We start from the raw sequence: 24,300 nt of genomic DNA, 5'->3' as shown, positions 1-24,300 counted from the left end.
TAAAACATGTGTCGAAAAATCTCTTTCTAAAAAAATTCCGAGCTATTAGGGTTGAACTTTCTCAACTTGGATAGGAAAACTTTTGTGTTCATTCGTGGTGCGAGAATAAATTTTTTTTACTTACATTTCTTTATTTCTTTAAATTATTTTCATACATAAACTCTAAAATTATCATTTTTTTGTGATCTATTTACTTTTTATCTCTTTGTTTTTGTTTGCGAGATGAAGGGAAAGTGAAAATTCAAGTTTTGATTTAAGAAAAAAGTATACATCTAATATGGAAATGCACAATGCACAAATGTAGAGAGAGATAATTCCAAAAAGTGTCTGTAATTTTAAGGGTTTGTAAACTCTTTTTAGTTTTTATATATCAGGTTCTACAAACGTCTGGAAATGGGGGAGACGAGGGATTTTTAACTGAGTGTTGACTCCCAATCCATAAGTCATTTCCTACAAAAATGTAGCCAGTTACGCATGATAAATCACTTTATAATCATCAATTATCATTAGGTCAACTTTTTCTAAATGGGCAAAATAATGGCTTATTTGACTTGGGTAAATATCCCACCGCACGTTCGCTTGAGAATTTAATATTATTCTCTTTAAATGGTTTGGATTCATATGTAATTTGCATCTTTAACATGTTTCAAGCATGCATATCCCTTTTTTAAAAAATGTGTAGAAAAATATCTTTCTTATAAAATTCTGAGCTATTAGGATTGAACTAGTGGAATTTCCCAAACTTGGATAAAAAAAATTTAATGTTTATTTTTGGTTTGTGAATAAATTTTCTTTACCTACATTTGTTTATTGCGTTAAATTCTGTCCATACATAAACTCTAAAATTTTCATTATGTTGTGATCTGTTTGCCTTTTATCTCATTTTTTAGTTTACGAGATGAAGGGAAAGTGAAAACTCATGTTTTAATTTATAAAAAAAAGTATACATCTAAAATGGAAATACACAATGCACAAATTTAGACAGAGATATTTCCAAAAAGTATATGTAATTTTTAGGAATTGTAAACTCTTTCTAGTTTTTATATATCGGGTTGTGCTATCGACAATAAAAGGGGGAGGCGGGGGATTTTTAATTGAGTGTTGACTCCCAATCCATAAGTCATTCCTTACAAAAATATAGCCCATTAGGCATGATCATTCACTTTACAATCATCTATGATCGTGAGGTTAACTTTTTCTAAATGGGGAAAATAATGGCTGGTTTGAGTCAGGTAAATATCCCTCCGCACGTTCACTTGATAATTTAATGTTATATTCTTTAAAAGTGTTTGGATGCAAAGGTCATTTGCATCTTTAACATGTTTCAAGCATGTATATCCATTTCTTAAAATTCCAAGCTACTAGGGTTGAACTAGTGGAATTTCCCAAACTTGAAAAACAAAACTTTTGTGTTCATTTGTGGTGTGTGAATAAATTTTCATTATTGTTTTAAATTACTTCCATACGTAAACTCTAAAATTTTCATTTTGTTTCAATCTATTTGCCTTTTATATCTTTGATTGTTTACGAAATGAAGAGATAGAGGAAAGACAAGTTTTGATTAAAGAAAAAAGTATACATCTAAAATAGAAATGCACAATGCACAAATGTAGAGAGAGATAATTCCAAAAAGTGTTTGAAATTTTTAGGGATTGTAAACTCTTTTATGTTTTTATGAATCAGGTTCTGCAATCTTTGGGAAAAGGGGGAGGCGGGGGATTTTTAACTGAGTGTTGACTCCCAATCCATAAGTAATTCCGTAAAAAATATTGCCCATTACGCATGGTAAATCACTTTACAATCATCTATGATCGTTAGGTCTGCTTTTTGTAAATGGGCAACATAAAGGCTTGTTTGACTGGAGTAAATATCCCACCGCACATTCACTTGAGAATTTATTGTTATTCTCTTTAAAACGTTTGGATCCATATGTAATTTTCATCTTTAAGATGATTCAAGCATGCATATCCAATTTTTAAAACATGTGTAGAAAAATCTCTTTCTTATAAAATTCCGAGCAATTAGTGTTGAACTAGTTGAATTTCCAAAAATTTGGATAACAAAACTTTTGTATTCATTTGTGGGGTGTGAATAAATTTTCTTTAGTTACATTTGTTTATTGCTTTAAATTCTTTCCATACATAAATTCTAAAATTTTTATTTTGTTGTGATATATTTGGCTTTGATCTCTTTTTTTTGAAAACGAGATGTACGAAAGGTGAAAACTCAAGTTTTGATTTAAGAAAAAAGTGTACATCTAAAAGGGAAATGCCCAATGCACAAATGTAGAGAGAAATAATTATGAAAAGTAACTGTAATTTTTAGGGATTGTGAACTCTTTTTAGTTTTTATATATCAGGTTCTGCAATCGTCGAGAAAAGGGGGAGGCAGGGGATTTTTATCTGAGTGTTGACTCCAAATCCAAAAGCCATTCGTTTAAAAAATATAGACCGTTACGCATGATAAATCACTTTACAATCATCTATGATTGTTAGGTTATCTTTTTGTAAATTGGCAAAATAATGGCTTGTTTGACTCGGGTAAATATCCCACCGCACATTCACTTGGGAATTTAATGTTATTCTCTTCAAAAGGATTGGATCCATAGGTCTTTTGAATCTTTAACATGTTTCAAGCATGCATATCCACTTTTTAAAACATTTGTCAAAAAATCTCTTTCTTATAAAGTTCCGAGCTATTAGGGTTGAACTGGTGGAATTTCCCAAAATTTTATTACAAAACTTTTGTGTTCATTTGTGGTGTGTGAATAAATTTTATTTACTTACATGTTTTTATTGCTTTAAATTCTTTCCATACTAAAACTCTAAAATTTTCATTATTTTGTGATCTATTTGCCTTTTATCTCTTTTTTTTTGTTTAGGAGATGAAGGGAAAGTGAAAACTCAAATTTTTATTTAAGAAAAAGTATTTATCTAAAATGGAAATTCAAAATGCTCAAATGTGGAGAGAGATAATTCCAAAAAGTGTCTGTAATTTTTAGGGATTGTAACCCCTTTCTAGTTTTTATATATCAGGTTCTGCATTCATCGGGAAAAGGGGCACATAAGGGATTTTTAACTGAGTGTTGACTCCCAATCCATAAGTCATTCCTTGAAAAAATATAGCCCGTTATGCATGATAAATAACTTTACAATCATCTATGATCGTTTGGTTAGCTTTTTGTAAATGGGCAAAATAATGGCTTGTTTGACTCGATTAAATATCCCACCGCATGTTCACACTAGAATTTAATGTTATTATCTTTAAAAGGTATGGATTCATAGGTCATATGAATTATTAACTTGTTTCAAGCATGCATATCCCTTTTTTAAAACATGTGTAGAAAAATCTCCTTCTTATAAAATTTCGAACTATAAGGGTTGAAATAGTGGAATTACCCAAACTTGGATAACAAAACTAGTGTTCATTTGTGGTGTGAGAATAAATTTTCTTTACTTATATTTGTTTATTGCTTTAAATTATTTCCATACATAAACTCTATAATTTTCATTTTGTTGCGATCTTTTTGCCTTTTATCTCTTTTTTTTTGTTTATGAGATGAGAGGAAAGTGAAAACTCAAATTTTGATTTAAGATAAAACTATACATCTAAAATGGAATCACAATGCACAAATGTATAGAGAGATAATTCCAAAAGTGGTTGTAATTTTTAGGGATAGTAAACTCTTTTTAGTTTTTATATATCATGTTCTTCAATTGTCGAGAAAAGGGGCATGTGGGTATTTTTTACTAAGTGTTGACTCCCTACCATATGTCATTAGTTAAAAATATATAGCCCGTTACGCATGATAAATTACTTTACAATCATTTATGATCATTTGGTCAACTTTTCGTAAAGTTACAAAATAATGGCATGTTTGACATGGGTAAATATCCCTCCGCTAGTTCACTTGAGAATTTAAAGTTATTCTCTTTAAATGGTTTGGATCCATAGGTCATTTGAATCTTTAACATGTTTCAAGCATGCATATCCATTTGGTAAAACAAGTGTAGAAAAATCTCTTTCTTATAAAATTCCGAGCTACTAGTGTAAAACTAGTGGAATTACACAAACTTGGATAACAAAAATTTTGTATTAATTTTTGGTGTGTGAATAAATTTCTTTACTCACATTTGTTTATTGCTTTAAATTCTTTCCACACATAAACTCTAAAATTTTCATTTTGTTGAGATCTATTTGCCTTTTATCTTTTTTTTTTTTTGTTTACGAGATGAAGGGAAAGTGAAAACTCAAATTTTGATTCAAGAAAAAAGTATGCATCTAAAAGGAAAATATACAAGGCACAAATGTAGAGAGAGATAATTCCAAAAAGTGTCTGTAATTTTTGGGATTGTAAACAGTTTTTAGTTTTTATATATCTAGTTTTGCAATCGTCGGGAAAAGGGGGAGGCGGGGATTTTTAACTTAGCATTGAATACCAATCCATAAGTCATTCCTTACAAAAATATAACTTGTTACACATAATAATTCTCTTGACAATCATCTATGATCGTTAGGTCAACTTTTTTTAAATGGAAAAAATATTGGCCTTGTTTGACTAGGTAAATATCCTTCCGCACGTTTCCTTGAGAATTTAATGTTATTATCTTTAAAAGGTTTGGATCCATAGGTCATTTGAATCTTTAACATGTTTCAAGCATGCATATCCAATTTTTCAAACATGTGTAGAAAAACCACTATCTTATAAAATTCCGAGCTATTTGGGTTGAACTAGTGGAATAACCCAATCTTGGATAACAAAATTTTTGTGTTCATTTGTGGTGTGTAAATAAATTTTCGTTACTTATATTTATTTATTGCTTTAAATTATTTCTACACATAAACTCTAAAATTTTCATTTTGTTGTGATCTATTTGCCTTTTATCTCTTTTTTTGTTTACAAGATGACGGGAAAGTGAAAACTCAAATTTTGATTTAAGAAAAAGTATACATCTAAAATGTAAATTCACAATGCACAAATTTAGAGAGGTAATTCCAAAATGTGTGTGTAATTTTTAGGGATTGTAAACTCTTTCTAGTTTTTATATATTAGGTTCTGCATTTGTCGGGAAAAGGGGCAGGCGAGGGATTTTTAACTGAGTGTTGACTCCCAATCCATAAGTAATTCCTTAAAAAAATATAGCCCGTTACGCATGATAAATAACTTTACAATCATCTATGATCGTTAGGTCAGCCTTTTGTAAGTGGGCAAAATAATGGCTTGTTTGACTCAGGTAAAATATCCCTCCGCATGTTCACTTGAGAATTTAATGTTATTCTCTTGAAAAGGTTTGGATTCATAGGTCATTTGAATCTTTAACATGTTTCGAGACATGTTTCAACTATGCATATCCATTTTCAACTATGTATATCCATTTTTTTCGAGCAATTAGGGTTGAACAAGTCGAATTTCCCAAACTTGGATAACAAAACTTTTATGTTCATATGTGGTGTGAGAATAAATTTTCTTTACTTACATTCTTTTCTTGCTTTAAATTCTTTCCATTCATAAACTTTAAAATTTTCATTTTGTTGTGATCTATTTGCCTTTTATCTTTTCTTTTTTTTACAAGATGAAGGGAAAGTGAGAACTCAAATTTTAATTTAAGAAAAAAGTATACATAGAAAATGGAAATTCACAATGCACAAATGTAGAGTGAGATAATTCCAAAAAGTGTCTGTAATTTTTAGGGATAGTAAACACTTTTTAGTTTTTATATATCAGGTTCTGCAATTGTCAGGAAAAGTGGCATGCGGGGGATTTTTAATGGTGTGCTGACTCCTTACCCAAAAGTCATTCCTTACAAAAATATAGCCCGTTATGCATGATAAATCACTTTACAATTATCTTTGATCGTTAGGTCAACTTTTTCTTAATTTTCAAAATAATGGCATGTTTGACACGGGTAAATATCCCTCCGCCAGTTCAGTTGAGAATTTAAAATATTCTCTTTAAAAGGTTTGGATCCACAGGTCATTTGAATCTTTAACATGTTTCAAGCATGCATATCCATTTTTTAAAAAAAGTGTAGAAAAATCTCTATCTTATGAAATTCCGAGCTATTAGGGTAGAAAACTTGGATAACAAAACTTTTGTGTTCATTTGTGGTGTGTGAATAAATTTTCTTTACTTACATTTGTTTATTGGTTTAAATTATTTCCACAAATAAACTCTAAAATTTTCATTTTGTTGTGATCTATTTGCCTTTTATCTCTTTTTTTTGTTTACGAGATGAAGGGAAAGTGAAAACTCAAATTTTGATTTTAGAAAATGTATACATCTAAAATGGAAATTTACGAGGCAAAAATGTAGAGAGAGATAATTCCAAAAAGTGTCTGTAATTTTTGGGATTGTAAACAGATTTTAGTTTTTATATATCAGGTTTTGCAATCGTAGGGAGAAGGGGGAGATGGGGATTTTTAACTGAGTGTTGAATCCCAATCCATAAGTCATTCCTTACAAAAATATAACCTGTTACGCATGATAAATCTCTTGACAATCATCTATGATCATAGGTCAAATTTTTATAAATGGGAAAAATAATGGCTTGTTTGACTCAAGTAAATATCGCTCCGCACGTTCACTTGAGAATATAATGTTATTATCTTTAAAAGGTTTGGATCCATAGGTCATTTGAATCTTTAACATGTTTCAAGCATGCATATCCATTTTTTCAAACATGTGTAGAAAAACCTCTTTCTTATAAATTTCCGAGCTATTTGGGTTGAACTAGTGGAATTACCCAAACTTGTATAACATAACTTTTGTCTTCATTTGTGGTGTGTAAATAAATTTTCTGTACTTATATTTATGTATATCTTTAAATTCTTTCCATACATAAACTCTAAAATTTTTATTTTGTTGTGATCTATTTGCCTTTTATCTCTTTTTTTGTTTACGAGATGAAGGGAAAGTGAAAACTCAAATTTTGATTTAAGAAAAATTATACCTCTAAAATGGAAATTCACAATGCACAAAACGTAGAGAGTGATAATTCCAAAAAGTGTCTGTAATTTTTAGGGATTGTAAACTGTTTCTACTTTTTATATATCATGTTCTGCATTCATCGGGAAAAGGGGCAGGCGAGGGATTTTTAACTGAGTGTTGACTCCCAATCCATAAATCATTCCTTGAAAAAATATAGCCTGTTACACATGATAAATTACTTTAAAATCATCTATGATCGTTAGGTCAGCTTTCTGTAAATGGGCAAAATAATAGCTTTCTCTTTAAAAGGTTTGGATTCATAGGTCATTTGAATCATTAACATGTTTCAAGCATGGATATCCCTTTTTTAAAACATGTGTAGAAAAATCTCCTTCTGATAAAATTCTGAACTATAAGGGTTGAACTATAAAATCTCCAATCCATAAGTCATTCATTACAAAAATATAGCCTGGATGATAAATCACTTGACAATCAGCTATGATCGTTAGGTCAACTTTTTGTAAAGTTGCAAAATAATGGCTAGTTTGACATGGGTAAATATCCCTGCGACGTTCATTCTAGAATTTAAAGTTATTCTCTTTAAAAGGTTTTGATCCATACATCATTTTGATCTTTAATACGTTCAAAGCATGCATATAAATTTTTTAAAACATGTGTAGAAAAATCTCTTTCTTCTAAAATTCCAAGCTATTAGGGTTGAACTAGTTGAATTACCCAAACTTGGATAAAAAAACTTTTGTGTTCATTTGTTGTGGGTGAATAAATTTTCTTTACTTACAATTTTTTATTGCTTTAAATTCTTTCGATAGATAAACTCTAAAAATTTCATTTTGTTGTGATCCATTTGCCTTTTATCTCTTTGTTTTCTTTACGAGGAGAAGGGAAAGTGAAAACTCAAATTTTGATTTAAGAAAAATGTATTAATCTAAAATGGAAATTGACAAGGCCCAAATGTAGAGAGAGATAATTCCAAAAAGTGTTTGTAATTTTTAGGGATTGTAAACTCTTTTTAGTTTTTATTTAACAGGTTCTGCAATCGTCGAAAAAAGGGGTAGGCAGCAATTTTTAACTACGTGTTGACTCCAAATCATTACAAAAATATAGCCAGTTACTTATGATAAATCACGTTACAATCAGCTATGATTGTTAGGTCAGCTTTTCATAAATGGGAAAAATAATTGCTTGTTTGTCTCAGGTACATATCCCACCGCACGTTAACTTGGGAATTTAATGTTATTCTCTTTAAAAGGTTTGGATCCATAGGTCATTTGCGTCTTTAACATGTTTCAAGCATGCATATCCATTTTTTAAAACATGTGTAGAAAAATCTCTTTCTTATAAAATTCCAAGCAATTAGGGTGGAACTGGTGGAATTTCCCAAACTTGGATAAAAAAACTTTTGTGTTCATTTGTGGTGTGAGAATAAATTTTCTTTACTTAGAATTTTTTATTGCTTTAAATTGTTTCCATTCATAAACTCTAAAATTTTCATTTTGTTGTGATCTATTTGCCTTTTATCTTTTCTTTTTTTTATACAAGATGAAGGGAAAGTAAAAACGCAAAGATTTAAGAAAAAAGTATACATATAAAATGGAAATTCACAATGCACAAATGTAGAGAGAGATAACTCCAAAAAGTGTTTGTAATTTTTAGGGATAGTAAACTCTTTTTAGCTTTTATATATCAGGCTATGTGATGGTCGGGAAAAGGGGCATGCGGGGGATTTTTAACTGAGTGATGACTCCCAATCCATAAGTCATCCTTACAAAAATATAGCCTGTTATGCAAGTTGAATCACTTTACAATCATCTTTGATCGTTAGGTCAACTTTTTGTTAATTTTCAAAATAATGGCATGTTTGACACTGGTAAATATCCCTATGGCAGTTCACTTGAAAATTTAAAGTGATTCTCTTTAAAAGGTTTGGATCCATCGGTCATTTGAATCTTTAACATGTTTCAGGGATGCATATCCATTTTTTTAAACAAGTGTAGAAAAATCTCTTTCTTATAAAATTCTGAGCTATTAGGGTAGAACTAGTGGAATTACACAAACTTGGATAACAAAACTTTTGTGTTCATTTGTGGTGTGTGAATAAATTTTCTTTACTTACATTTTTTTATTGCTTTAAATTCTTTCCATACATAAACTCTAAAATTTTCATTTTGTTGTGATCTATTTGCCTTTTACCACTTTTTTTGTTTTCCAAAATGAAGGGTAAGCGAAAACTGAAATTTTGATTGAAGAAAATGTATACATCTAAAATGGAAATTTACGAGGCAAAAATGTAGAGAGAGATAATTCCAAAAAGTGTCTATATTTTTTGGGATTTTAAACACTTTTTAGTTTTTATATATCAGGTTTTGCAATCGTCGAAAAAAAGGGGAGGTGGGGATATTTAACTGAATGTTGAATCCCAATCCATAAGTCATTCCTTACAAAAATATAACCTGTTACGCATGATAAATCTCTTGACAAACATCTATGATCGTAGGTCAAATTTTTGTAAATGGGAAAAATATTGGCTTGTTTGACTCAAGTAAATATCCTTCAGCACGTTCACTTGAGAATTTAATGTTATTATCTTTAAAAGGTTTGGATCCATAGGTCATTTGAATCTTTAACATGTTTCTAGCATGCATATCCGTTTGTTCAAACTTGAGTACAAAAACCTCTTTCTTATAAATTTCCGAGCTATTTGGGTTGAACTAGTGGAATTACCCAAACTTGGATAACATAACTTTTGTGTTCATTTGTGGTGTGTAAATAAATTTTCTTTACTTATATGTATGTATTGCTTTAAATTCTTTCCATACATAAACTCTAAAATTTTCATTTTGTTGTGATCTATTTGCCTTTTATCTCTTTTTTTGTTTACAAGATGAAGGGAAAGTGAAAATTCAAATTTTGATTTAATGAAAAATTATACATCTAAAATGGAAATTCACAATGCACAAATGTTGAGAGAGATAATTCCAAAATGTGTTTGTAATTTTTAGGGATTGTAAACTCTTTCTTGTTTTTATATATCAGGTTCTGCATTCATCAGGAAAAGGGGCAGGCAAGGGATTATTAACTGAGTGTTGACTTCCAGTCCATAAGTCATTCCTTGAAAAAATATAGCCCGTTACGAATGATAAATAACTTTGCAATCATCTATGATCATTAGGTCAGCTTTCTGTAAATGGGCAAAATAATGGCTTGTTTGACTTAGGTAAATATCTCTCCACACGTTCACTTGAGAATTTAATGTTATTCTCTTTAAAAGGTTTGGATTCATAGGTCATTTGAATCATTAACATGTTTCAAGCATGCATATCCCTTTTTTTAAAACATGTGTAGAAAAATCTCCTTCTTATAAAATTCCGAACTATAAGGGTTGAACTATAAAATCTCCAATCCATAAGTCATTCATTACAAAAATATAGCCCGTTACACATGATAAATCACATTACAATAATCTATGATCGTTAGGCCAACTTTTTGTAAAGTTGCAAATTAATGGCTAGTTTGACACGGATCAATATCCATGCGCATGTTCACATGAGAATTTAAAGTTATTCTCTTTAAAAGGTTTTGATCCATACGTCATTTTGATCTTTAATATGTTTCAAGCATGCATATACATTTTTTAAAACATGTGAAGAAAAATCTCTTTCTTCTAAAATTCCGAGCTAATAGGGTTGAACTTGTCGAATTACCCAAACTTGGGTAACCAAACTTTTGTGTTCATTCGTGGTGTGTGAATAAATTTTCTTTACTTACATTTGTTTATTGCTTTAAATTCTTTTGATACATAAACTCTAAAATTTTCATTTTGTTGTGATCTATTTGCCTTTTATCTCTTTGTTTTCTTTACGAAAAGAAGGGAAAGTGAAAACTCAAATTTTGATTTAAGAAAAATGTATTCATCTAAAATGGAAATTGACACGGCCCAAATGTAGAGAGAGATAATTCCAAAAAGTATCTGTAATTTTTAGGGATTGTAAACTCTTTTTAGTTTTGATTTATCAGGTTCTACAGTCGTCCAAAAAAGGGGTAGGTGGGGGATTTTTAACTGCGTGTTGACTCCAAATCCATAAGTCATTCCTTACAAAAATATGGCCAGTTACTTATGATAAATCACGTTACAATCAGGTGTTATCGTTAGGTAAGCTTTTCGTAAATGGGAAAAATAATTGCTTTTTTGTCTCGGGTACATATCCCACCGCACGTTCACTTGGGAATTTAATGTTATTCTCTTTAAAAGGTTTGGATCCATAGGTCATTTGCATCTTTAACATGTTTCAAGCATGCATATCCATTTTCTAAAACATGTGTAGAAAAATCACTTTCTTATAAAATTCCAAGCAAATAAGGTTGAACTAGTGGAATTTCCCAAACTTGGATAAAAAAACTTTTGTGTTCATTTGTGGTGTGAGAATAAATTTTCTTTGCTTACATTTTTTTATTGCTTTAAATTCTTTCCATACATAAACTCTAAAAGTTTCATTTTGTTGTGATCTATATGCCTTTTATCTCTTTTTTTTTTTACAAGATGAAGGGAAATTGAAAACTCAAATTTTGATGTAAGAAAAAAGTATATATCTAAAATGAAAATTCAAAATTTACAAATGTAGAGAGAGGTAATTCCAAAAAGTGTCTGTAATTTTTAGGGAAAGTAAACTCTTTTTAGTTTTTATATATCATGTTTTGCAATTGTTTTTAACCGGGGCATGCGGGGGATTTTCAACTGAGGGTTGACTCCCAATCCATAAGTCATTCCTTAAAAAAATATAGCCCGTTACGCATGATAAATAACTTTACAATCGTCTATGAGCGTTAGGTCAACTTTTCGTAAATGGGCAAAATAATGGCTTGTTTGACTCAGGTAAATATCCCTCCGCACATTCACTTGAGAATTTAATTGTATTCTCTTTAAAACATTTGGATTCATAGGTCATTTGCATCTTTAACATATTTCAAGCATGCATATCCATTTTTTAAAACATGTGTAGAAAAATCTCTTTCTTATAAATTTTTGAGCTATTAGGGTTGAACAAGTGGAATTACCCAAACTTGGATAGCAAAACTTTTGTGTTCATTTGTGGTCTGAGAATAAATTTTCTTTACTTACATTTGTTTGTTGCTTTAAATTATTTCCATACATAAACTCTAAAATTTTCATTTTGTTGTGATCTATTTGCCATTTATCTCTTTTTATTGTTTTCGAGATGAAGGGAAAGTGAAAACTCAAGTTTTGATTCAAGAATAAAGTATACATCTAAAATGGAAAATACTATACACAAATGTAGAGAGAGATAATTCCAAAAAGTGTCTATAATTTTTAGGGATTGTAAACTCTTTTTATTTTTTATATATCAGGTTTTGTTTTGGCGGGAAAAAGGGGAGGCGAGGGATTTTTAATTGAGTGTTGAATCCCAATCCATAAGTCAATCCTTACAAAAATATAGCCCGTTACGCATGATAAATCACTTTGCAATCATCTATGATCGTTAGGTCAGCTTTTTGTAAATGGGAAAAATATTGGCTTGTTTGACTCAGGTAAATATCCCACCGCATGTTCACTTGAGAATTTAAGGTTATACTCTTTAAAAGGTTTGGATCCATAGGTCATTGGCATCTTTAACATGTTCCAAGTATGCATATCCCTTTTTTTAAACATGTGTAGAAAAATGTCCTTCTTATAAAATACCGAACTATTAAGGTTGTACTAATGGAATTACCCAAGCAAGGATAGCAAAAATTTTGTGTTCATTTGAGGTGTGTGAATAAATTTTCTTTACTAACTTTTGTTTCTTGCTTTAAATTCTTTCCGTACATAAACTTTAAAATTTTCATTTTGGTGTGATCTATTTGCCTTTTATCTCTTTTTTTTATTTACGAGATAAAGGGAAAGTGAAAATGTAGACAGAGATAATTCCAAAAAGTGTCTGTAATTTTTAGCAATTGTAAACTCTTTTTTGTTTTTATATACCAGGTTCTGCTATCGTCGGGAAAAAGGGGAGGCGGGGTCTTTTTCACTGAGTGTTGATTCCCTATCCATAAGTCATTCCTTACAAAAATATAACCCGCTACGCAAGATAAATTACTTTAAAATCATCTATGATCACTTTAGGTCATTTGAGAATATTGGCTTGTTTGACTCAGGTAAATATCCTTCCACGCGTTCACTTGAGAATTTAAAGTGATTCTCTTTAAAAGGTTTGGATCCATAGGTCATTTGAATCTTTATCATGTTGCAAGCAAGCATATCAATTTTTTAAAACATGTGTAGAAAGATCTCATTCTTATAAAATTCCGAGCTATTAGGGTTGAACTAGTGGAATTACGCAAACTTGGATTACAAAACTTTTGTGTTCATTTGTGATATGTGAATAAATTTTCTATACTTGCATTTGTTTATTGCTTTAAATTCTTTCCATACATAAACTCTAAAATTTTAATTTTGTTGTGATCTATTTGTCATTTATCTCTTTTTTTTCTTTACGAGACGAAGAGATAGTGAAAAATCAAATTTTGATTTAAGAAAAAAGTATACATCTAAAATGGAAATTCACAAGGCACAAATGTAGAGAGAGATAATTCCAAAACGTTTTTGTAATTTTTAAGGATTGTGAACTCTTTTTATTTTTTATATATCAGGTTTTGCAATCATCGGGAAAAGGGGCAGGCGGGGGATTTTTAACTCCGTGATGACTAGAAATTCATAAGTCATTCCTTTCAAAAATATAGCCCATTACTTATGATAAATCATGTCATTATCAGCTATGATCGTTAGGTCAACTTTTTGTAAATGGGAAAAATAATGGCTTGTTTGACTTGAGTCAATATCCCACTACTCGTTCACTTGGGAATTTAAAGTTATTCTCTTTAAAAGGTTTAGATCCATAGGTCATTTGCATCTTTAACATGTTTCAGGCATGCTTATCCATTTTTTAAAACATGTGCAAAAAAATCTCTTTCATATAAAATTTCGAGCTATTTGGGTTGAACTAGTGGAATTACCCAAATTTGCATTACAAAACTTTTGAGTTCATTTGTGGTGAGTGAATAAATTTTCTTTACTTTCATTTGTTTATTGCTTTAAATTCTGTCCATACATAAACTCTAAAATTTTCATTTTGTTGTGATCTATTTGCGTTTTATCTCTTTGTTTTGTTTACGAAATGAAGAGAAAGTGAAAACTCAAATTTTGATTGAAGAAAAATGTATTCATCTAAAATGGAAATTCACAAGGCCCAAATGTAGAGAGAGATAATTCCAAAAAGTGTCTGTAATTTTTTGGGATTGTAAACTTTTTTTAGTTTTTATTTATCAAGTTCGACAATAGTCAGGAAAAGGGGCACGCGGGGGAAGTTTAACTGAGTGTTAACTCCCAATCCCTTAGTGATTCCTTACAAAAATATAGCCCTTTACACATGATAAATCATTTTATAATCATCTATGATCGTTGGATCAACTTTTCGTAAATGGGAAAAATAATGGCTTGTTTGACTCGGGTAAATATCCCACCACACGTTCACTTGGGAATTTAATGTTATTCTCTATAAAAGGTTTGGATCCATAGGTCATTTGCATCTTTAACATGTTTCAAACATGCATATCCATTTTTTAAAACATGTGTAGAAAAATCTCTTTCTTATAAAATTCCGAGCAATTAGGGTTAAACTAGTGGATTATCCCAAACTTGGATAAAAAAACTTTTGTGTTCATTTGTGGTGCGTGAATAAATTTTATTTACTTACATTTGTTTATTAATTTAAAATTCTTTCCATACATAAACTCTACACTTTTCATTTTGTTGTGATCTATTTGCCTTTTATCTTTTTTTTTTTTTTTACAAGATAAAGGAAAAGTGATAACTCAAGTTTTGATTTAAGAAAAAAGTATACATCAAAAATTGGAATGCACAATGCACAAATGTAGAGAGAGATAATTCCAAAAAGTGTCAATAATTTTTAGGGATTATAAACTCTTTTTAGTTTTTATATATCAGGGTCTGCAATCGTCGGGAAAATGGGGAGGCGGGAGATTGTTAACTCACTTGGATAACAAAAATTTTGTGGTCATTTGTGGTTTGAGAATAAATTTTCTTTACTTACATTTTTTATTTCTTTAAAATCTTTCCATACATAAACTCTAAAATTTTCATTTTTTTGTGATCTTTTTGCCTTTTATTTCTTTTTTTTGTTTATGAGATGAAGGGAAAGTGAAAACTCAATTTTTTATTTAAGAAAAAGTATACATCTAAAATGGAAATTCGAAATGCAAAAATGTAGAGAGAGATAATTCCAAAAAGTGTTTGTAATTTTAAGGGATAGTAAACTCTTTTTAGTGTTTATATATGAGGTTCTGCAATTGTAAAGAAAAGGGCCATGCGGGGGAATTTTAACTATGTGTTAACTCTCAATCTATAAGTCCTTCCATACAAAATATAGCCCATTAAGCATGATAAATCACTTTACAATCATCTATGATCGTTAGGTCAACTTTTTGTAAATTTTCAAAATAATGGCTTGTTTGACACGGGTAAATATCCCTCTGCACGTTCACTTGAGAATTTAAAGTTATTCTCTTTAAAAGTTTTGGATCCATAGGTCATTTGGATCTTTAACTTGTTTCTTGCATGCATATCCATTTTTTTAAAACATGTGTAGAAAAAGCTCTGTCTTATTAAATTCCGAGCTATTAGGGTTGAACTAGTGGAATTATCCAAACTTGGATAAAAAAACTTTTGTGTGCATTTGTGGTGTGCGAATAAATTTTCTTTACTTAAATTTGTTTATTGCTTTAAATTATTTCCATACATAAACTCTAAAATTTTCATTTTGTTGTGATCTATTTGCCTTTTATCTCTTTTTTTTTCTTTACGAGATGAAGGGAAAGTGAAAACTCAAATTTTGATTTAAGAAAAAGAATACATCTAAAATGGAAACTGACAATGCACAAATGTAGGGAGAGATAATTCCAAAAAGTGTCTGCAATTTTTAGGGATTGCAAACGCTTTCTAGTTTTTATATATCAGGTTCTGCATTCATCGGGAAAAGGGGCAGGCGAGGGATTTTTAACTGAGTGTTGACTCCCTATCCATAAGTCATTCCTTAAAAAAATATAGCCATGTATGCATGATAAAAAACTTTACAATCATCTATGATTGTTAGGTCAGGTTTTTGTAAATGGGCAAAATAATGGCTTGTTTTACTCGGGTAAATATCCCTCTGCACGTTCACTTCAGAATTTATTGTTATTCTCTTTAAAAGGTTTGGAATCATAGGTCATTTGAATCTCTAACATGTTGCAAGCATGCTTATCCATTTTTTAAAGCATGGGTAGAAAAATCTCTTGCTTATAAATTTTCGAGCTATTCGGGTTGAACTAGTGGAATTACCTAAACTTGGATAACAAAACTTCCGTGTTCATTAGTGTTGTGAGAATAAATTTTTTTTACTTACATTTGTTTATTTCTTTAAATTGTTTCCATACATAAACTCTAAAATTTTCATTTTCTTGCGATCTATTTGCCATTTATCTCTTTTTATAGTTTACAAGATGAAGGGAAACTGAAAACACAAGTTTTGATTTTAGAAAAAAGTATACATCTAAAATGGAAATGCACTATGCAAAAATATAGAGAGAGATAATTCGAAAAAGTGTCTGTAATTGTTAGGGATAGTAAACTCTTTTTATTTTTATATATCAGGTTTTGCAATGGGCGGGAAAAGGGGGAGGTTGGGGATTTCTAATTGAGTGCTGACTCCCAATCCATATGTCAATCCTTACAAAAATATACTCCGTTACGCATGATAAATCACTTTACAATCATCTATGACCGTTAGGTCAGCTTTTTGTAAATGGGCAAAATAATGGCTTGTTTCACTCGAGAAAATATCCCACCGCATGTTCACTTGAGAATTTAATGTTATTCTCTTTAAAAGGTTTGGATCCAAAGGTCATTTGCATCTTTAACATGTTTCAAGCATGCATATCCCTTTTTTTAAAACATGTGTAGAAAAATCTCCTTCTTATAAAATTTTGAATTATTAGGGTTGAACTAATGTAATTGCCCAAACTTGGATAGTTAAACTTTTGCGTTCATTTTTGGTGTGTGAATAAATTTTCTTTACTTATATTTTTTTCTTGCTTTAAATTCTTGCCATACATAAACTCTAAAATTATCATTTTGTTGTGATCTATTTGCCTTTTATCTCTTTTTTTATTTACGAGATAAAGGAAAAGTGAAAAGTCAATTTTTGATTTAAGAAAAAAGTATATATCTAAAATAGATATGCACAATGCACAAATGTAGAGAGAGATAATTCCAAAAAGTGTCTGTAATTTTTAGGGATTGTAAACTTTCTAGTTTTTATATATCAGGTTCTACAATCGTCGGGAAAAGGGGAGGCGGGGGATTTTTCACTGAGTGTTGACTCCCTATCCATAAGTCATTCCTTACAAAGATCTAACCCGTTACACATGATAAATCACTTTACAATCAGCTATGATCATTTGGTCAACTTTTTGTAAAGTTACAAACTAATGGCTTGTTTGACACGGGTAAATATCCCTCTGCACGTTCACTTGAGAATTTAAAGTGATTCTCTTTAAATGGTTTGGATCCATAGGTCATTTGAATTTTTAACATGTTTCAAGCATACATATCCATTTTTTAAAACAAGTGTAGAAAAATTTCTTTCTTATAAAATTTTGAGCTATTATGGTTGAATTAGTGGAATTACCCAAACTTGGATAACAAAACTTTTGTGTTCATTTGTGCTGTTTGACTCGGGTAAATATCCCACCGCACGTTCACTTGGGAATTTAATGTCATTCTCTTTAAAAGGTTTGGATCCATAGGTCATTTGCATCTTGAACATGTTTCAATCACGCATATCCGTTTTTTAAAACATGTGTAGAAAAATATCTTTCTTATAAATTCCGAGCTATTAGAGTTGAACTTGTGAAGTTTCCCATAATTTGATAACAAAATTTTGTGTTCATTTGTGGTGTGTGAATAAATTTTATTTACTTAAATTTGTTATTGCTTTAATGTCTTTTTATACATAAACTCTAAAAAAATCATTTTGTTGTCACCTATTTGCCTTTGATTTCTTTTTTTATTTATAAGATGAAGGGAGAGTGAAAACTCAAGTTTTGATTTAAGAACAAAGTATACATCGAAAATTGAAACGCACAATGGACAAATTTAGAGAGAGATAATTCTAAAAAGTGTTTGTAATTCGTAGGGATTGTAAACTCTTATTAGTTTTTTGTATATCAGGTTCTGCGATCGTCAAGAAAATGGGGACGCGGGGGATTTTTACCTGAGTGTTGACTCCCAACCCATATGCCATTCCTTAAAAAAATATAACCCGTTACGCATGATAAATCACTTTACAATCATCTACGATCATTGGGTAAGCATTTAGTAAATAGGCAAAATAATGGCTTGTTTGACTCGGGCAAATACCCACCGCTTGTTCACTTTGGAATTTAATGTTATTCTCTTTAAAATGTTTGGATCCATAGGTCATTTGCATCTTTAACATGTTTCGAGCATGCATATCCATCTTTTAAACATCTTTAGAGAAATCTCTTTCTTATAAAATTCTGAGTTATTAGGGTTGAACTAGTGGAATTTCCAAAACTTGGATAACAAAACTTTTGTATTCATTTGTAAATTGTGAATAAATTTTTTTTACTTACATTTGTTTACTGATTTAAATTCTTTCCGTACATAAACTCTAAAATTTTCATTTTGTTGTGATCTATTTGCCATTTATCTCTTTTTTTGTTTACGAGATGAAGAGAAAGTGAAAACTCAAGTTTTGATTTTAGTAAAAAGTATACATCTAAAATGGAAATGCACTATGCATGAATGTAGAGAGAGATAATTTCAAAAAGTGTCTCTAATTTTTAGGGATTGTAAACTCTTTTTAGTTTTTATATATCATGTTCTGTAATTGTCGGGAAAAAGAGGAGGTGGGGGATTTTTAATTGAGAGTTGAATCCAGTTCCATAAGTCAATCCATACAAAAATATAGCCCATTACGCATGATAAATAAATTTACAATCAACTATGATCGTTAGGTCAGCTTTTTGTAAATGGGCAAAATAATGGCTTGTTTCACTCGGGTAAATATCATACCGCACGTTTACTTGAGAGTTTAATGTTAAAAGGTTTGGATCCAATGGTCAGTTGCATCTTTAACATGTGTCAAGCATGCATATACCTTTTTTAAAACATGTGTAGAAAAATCTCTTTCTTATAAAATTCCGAGGTATTAGGGTTGAACTAGTGGAAATTCCAAAACTTGGATAAAAAAACTTTTGTGTTCATTTGTGGTGTGTGAAAAAAATTTCGTTACTTATATTTGTTATTGCTTTTAATTCTTTACATACATAAACTCTAAAATTTTCATTTTGTTGAGATCAATTTGCCTTTTTTCTCATTTTTTTATGAGAAGAAGGGAAAGTGAAAGCTCAAGTTTTGATTGAAGAAAAAGTTATATATCTAAAATGGTAATGCACAATGCAAAAATTTGGAGAGCGATAATTCAAAAAAGTGTCTGTAATTTTTAGGGATTGTAAACTCTTTTTACTTTTAATATATCAAGCAATCGTCGGGAAAAGGGGGAGGAGGGGGATTTTTAACTGAGTGTTGACTCCCAATCCATTAGTGATTCCTTACAAAAATATAGCACTTTACGCTTGATAAATCACTTTACAATCATCTATGATCGTTAGGTCAACTATTTGTAAATGGGAAAATAAAGGCGTGTTTGACTCAGGTAAATATCCCACCGCAAGTTCACTTGAGAATTTAGTGTTATTCTCTTTTAAAGTTTTGGATCCATTGGTCATTTGTATCTTTAACATGTTTCAAGCATGCATATCCATTTTTTAAAACATGTGTGGAAAAATCTCTTTGTTATAAAATTTTGAGCTACTAGTGTTGAACTAGTGAAATTTCCCAAACTAGGATAATAAATCTTTTGTGTTCATTTGTGGTGTGAGAATAAATTTTCTTTACTTATATTTGTTATTGCTTTAAATTCTTTCCATACATAAACTAAAATTTTCATTTTGTTGTGATCTATTTGCCTTTTATCTCTTTTTTTGTTTACGAGATGAAGGGAAAGTGAAAAATCAAGTTTTGATTTAAGAAAAAAATATACATCTAAAATGGAAATGCACAATGCATATATGTAGAGAGAGATAATTCCAAAAAGTGTCTATAATTTTTAGGGATTGTAAACTCTTTTAGTTATATATCAAGGTTCAGCAATCGTCAGGAAAAGGGGGAGGCGGGGGATTTTTAACTGACTGTTGACTCCCAATCCATAAGTAATTCCTTATAATAATAAAGCTCGTTACGCATGATAGGTCACTTTAAAAAAATCTATGATCGTTAGGACATCATTTTGTAACTGGAAAACATAATGGCTTGTTTGACTCGGGTAAATATCCCACCGCATGTTCACTTGGGAATTTAATGTTATTCTCTTTAAAAGGTTTGGATACATAGGTCATTTGCATCTTTAACATGTTTCAAACATGCATATCCATTTTTTAAAACTTGCATAGAAAAATCTCTTTCTTATAAAAATTCCGAGCTATTTGGGTTGAACAAGTGGAATTTGCCAAACTTGGATAAAAAAACTTTTATGTTCCTTTGTGGTGTGTGAATAAATTTTCTTTACTAACATTGGTTATTGCTATAAATTCTTTCCATAAATAAACTCTAATAGTTTCATTTTGTTGTGATCTATTTGCCATTTATCTTACCTTTTTTTTTACGAGATGAAGGGAAAGTGAAAACTCAAGTTTTGATTTAAATAAAAAGTATACATCTAAAATAGAAATTCACAATGCATAAATGTAGAGAGAGATAATTCCAAAAAGTGTCTATAATTTTTAGGGATTGTAAACTCTTTTAAATTTTTATATATCAGGTTCTACAATCGTAAGGAAAAGGGGGAGCCGGGGTATTTTTAACTGATTGTTGACACTCATTCCATAAGTCATTCCTTACAAGAATATAGCCCGTTATGCATGATAAATCACTTTACAATCATCTATGATCGTTAGGTCAGATTTTCGTAAATGGGCAAAATAATGGCTTGTTTGACTCGGGTAAATATCCCATTGCACGTTCACTTGAAAATTTAAAGTTATTCTCTTTAAAAGGTTTGGATCCAAAGGTCATTTGCATCTTTAAAATGTTTCAAACATGCATATACCTTTTTTAAAACATGTGTAGAAAAATCTACTTCTTATAAAATTCCGATGAATTAGGGTTGAACTAGTGGAATTACCCAAACTTGGATAACAAAACTTTTGTGTTCATTTGTGGTGTGTGAATAAATTTACTTTACTTACATTTTTTTATTACTTTCAATTCTTTCCATACTTCAAATCTAAAATTTTCATTTTGTTGTGAGCTATTTGCCTTTTATCTCTTTTTTTTTCTTTAAGAGATGAAAGGAAAGTGAAAACTCAAATTTTGATTTAAGAAAAAAGTATACATCTAAAATTGAAATTCACAAGGCACAAATGTAGAGAGAGATAATTCCAAAAAGTGTCTGTAATTTTTAGGGATTGTAAACTCTTCTTAGTTTTTATATATTTGGTTCGACAATCATCGGGAAAAAAGCCAGGAAAGGGATTTTTAACTGTGTGTTAACTCCATATCGATAAGTCATCCCTTACAAAAATATAGCCTGTTACCTATGATAAATCTAGTTACAATCAGCTATGATCGTTAGGTGAACTTTTTCTAAATGGGAAAAATTGTGGCTTGTTTGACTCAGGTCAATATCCCACCGCACGTTCAATTGGGAATTTAATGTTGTTCTCTTTAAAAGGTTTGGATCCATAGGTCATTTGCATCTTTAACATGTTTCATGCATGCATATCCATTTTTTAAAACATGTGTAGAAAAATCTCTTTCTTATAAAATTTCGAGCTATTAGGGTTGAACTTGTGGAATTTCCCAAACTTGGATAAAAAAAACTTTTGTGTTCATTTGTGGTGTGTGAATAAATTTTCTTTACTTACATTTGTTTATTGTTTTAAATTCTTGCCATACATAAACTCTAAAATTTTTATTTTGTTGTGATCTATTTGCCTTTTACCTCTTTTTTTTGTTTACGAGATAAAGGGAAAGTTAAAACTCAAGTTTTTATTTAAGAAAAAAGTATACATCTAAAATAGAAATGCACAATGCACAAATGTAGAGAGAGATAATTCATAAAAGTGTGAGTAATTTTTAGGGATTGTAAACTCTTTTTAGTTTTTATATATCAGGTTCTGCAATTATAAGGAAAAGGGGGAGGCGGGAGATTTTTGACTGACTGTTGACTCCCAATCCTTAAGTCCTTCCTTTTAAAAATATACCCCGTTATGCATGATAAATCTCTTTACAATCATTTATGATCGTTAGGTCTACTTTTTGTAAATGGGCAAAATAATGGCTTGTTTCACACGGGTAAATATCCCTCCGCACGTTCACTTGGGAATTTAATGTTATTATCTTTAAAATATTTGGATCCATAGGTCATTTGAATCTTTAACATGTTTCAAGCATGCACATCCATTTTTTCAAACATGTGTAGAAAAACCTCTTTCTTATAAAATTCTGTGTTTTTATGGTTGAACTAGTGGAATTACCCAAACTTGGATAACAAAACTTTTGTGTTCATTTGTGGTGTGTAAATAAATTTTCTTTACTTATATTTATTTATTGCTTTAAATTCTTTCCATACATAAACTCGAAAATTTTCATTTTGTTATGATCTATGTGCCTTTTATCTCTTTTATTTTTTACGAGATGAAGGGAAAGTGAAAACTCAAATTTTGATTTAAGAAAAAGTATATATCTAAAATGGAAATTCACAATGCAAAAATGTAGAGAGAGATAATTCCAAAAAGTGTCTGTAATTTTTAGGGATTGTAAACTGTTTCTGGTTTTTATATATCAGGTTCTGCATTCGTCAGGGAAAGAGGCACGCGAGGGATTTTTAACTGAGTGTTGACTCCCAATCCATAAGTCATTCCTTACAAAAATATAGCCCGTGACGCATGATTAATAACTATACAATCATCTATGATCGTTAGGTCAACTTGTTTGACTCGGTCACATATCCCTCCGCACGTTCACTTGAGAATTTAATGTTATTCTCTCTAAAAGGTTTGGATTCATTGGTCATTTGAATCTTTAACATTTTTCAAGCATGCATATCCATTTTTTAAAACATGTGTAGAAAAATCTCTTTTTAATAAAATTCCAAGCTATTAGGGTTGAACTAGTGGAATTACCCAAACTTAGATAATAAAACTTTTGTATTCATTTGTGGTGTAAGAATAAATTTTCTTTACTTAAATTTTTTATTGCTTTAAATTCTTCCCATACATAAACTCTAAAATATTCATTTTGTTGTGATCTATTTGTCTTTTATCTCTTTTTTTTGTGTACGAGAAGAAGGGATAGTAAAAACTCAAATTTTGATTTAAGAAAAAATTATTCATCTGAAATGGAAATTCACAATGAACAATTTTAGAGAGAGATAATTCCAAAAAGTGTCTGTAAGTTTTAAGGATAGTAAACTCTTTTTAGTTTTTTTATATAAGGTACTGCAATTGTCGGTAAAGGAGCATGCGGGGGATTTTGAACTGAGTGTTGATTCCCAATCCGTGAGTCATTCTTTACGAAAATGTAGCCCGTTACACATGAAAAATAACTTTAAAATCATCTATGATCGTTCGGTCAGCTTTTTTTAAATAGGCAAAATAATGGCTTGTCTGACTCGGGTAAATATCCCTTCGCACGTTCACTTGAGAATTTAATGTTATACTCTTTAAAAGGTTTGGATCCATAGGTCATTTGAATTTTTAACATGTTTCAAGCATGCATATCCATTTTTTAAAACATGTGTAGAAAAATCTCTTTCTTATAAATTTTCGAGCTATTTGGGTTGAACTAGTGGAATTACCCAAACTTGGATAACAAAACTTTTTGTTAATTTGTGGTGTGAGAATAAATTTTTTTTACATAAATTTGTTTACTGATTTAAATTCTTTCCATACATAAACTCAAAATTTTCATTTTGTTGTGATCTATTTGCCATCTAAAATGGAAATGCACAATACAAAAATGTAGAGAGAGATAATTCCAAAAAGTGTCTGTAATTTTTAGGGATTGTAAACTCTTTTTAGTTTTTATATATCAAGTTTTGTAATTGTCGGGAAAAAGGTGAGGCGGGGGATTTTTAATTGAGTGTTGGAGCCAATTCCATAAGTCAATCCATACAAAAATATAGCCCATTACACATGATAAATCACTTTACAAT

The sequence above is a fragment of the Aristolochia californica genome, unplaced genomic scaffold (genome assembly GCF_029961685.1).
Source record: "Aristolochia californica isolate CCGP_79_NKW_82.1479 unplaced genomic scaffold, dmAriCali1.0.hap1 SCAF_1, whole genome shotgun sequence".
Taxonomy (NCBI): Eukaryota; Viridiplantae; Streptophyta; class Magnoliopsida; order Piperales; family Aristolochiaceae; genus Aristolochia; species Aristolochia californica.
Note: the sequence above shows the minus strand (reverse complement) of the source record.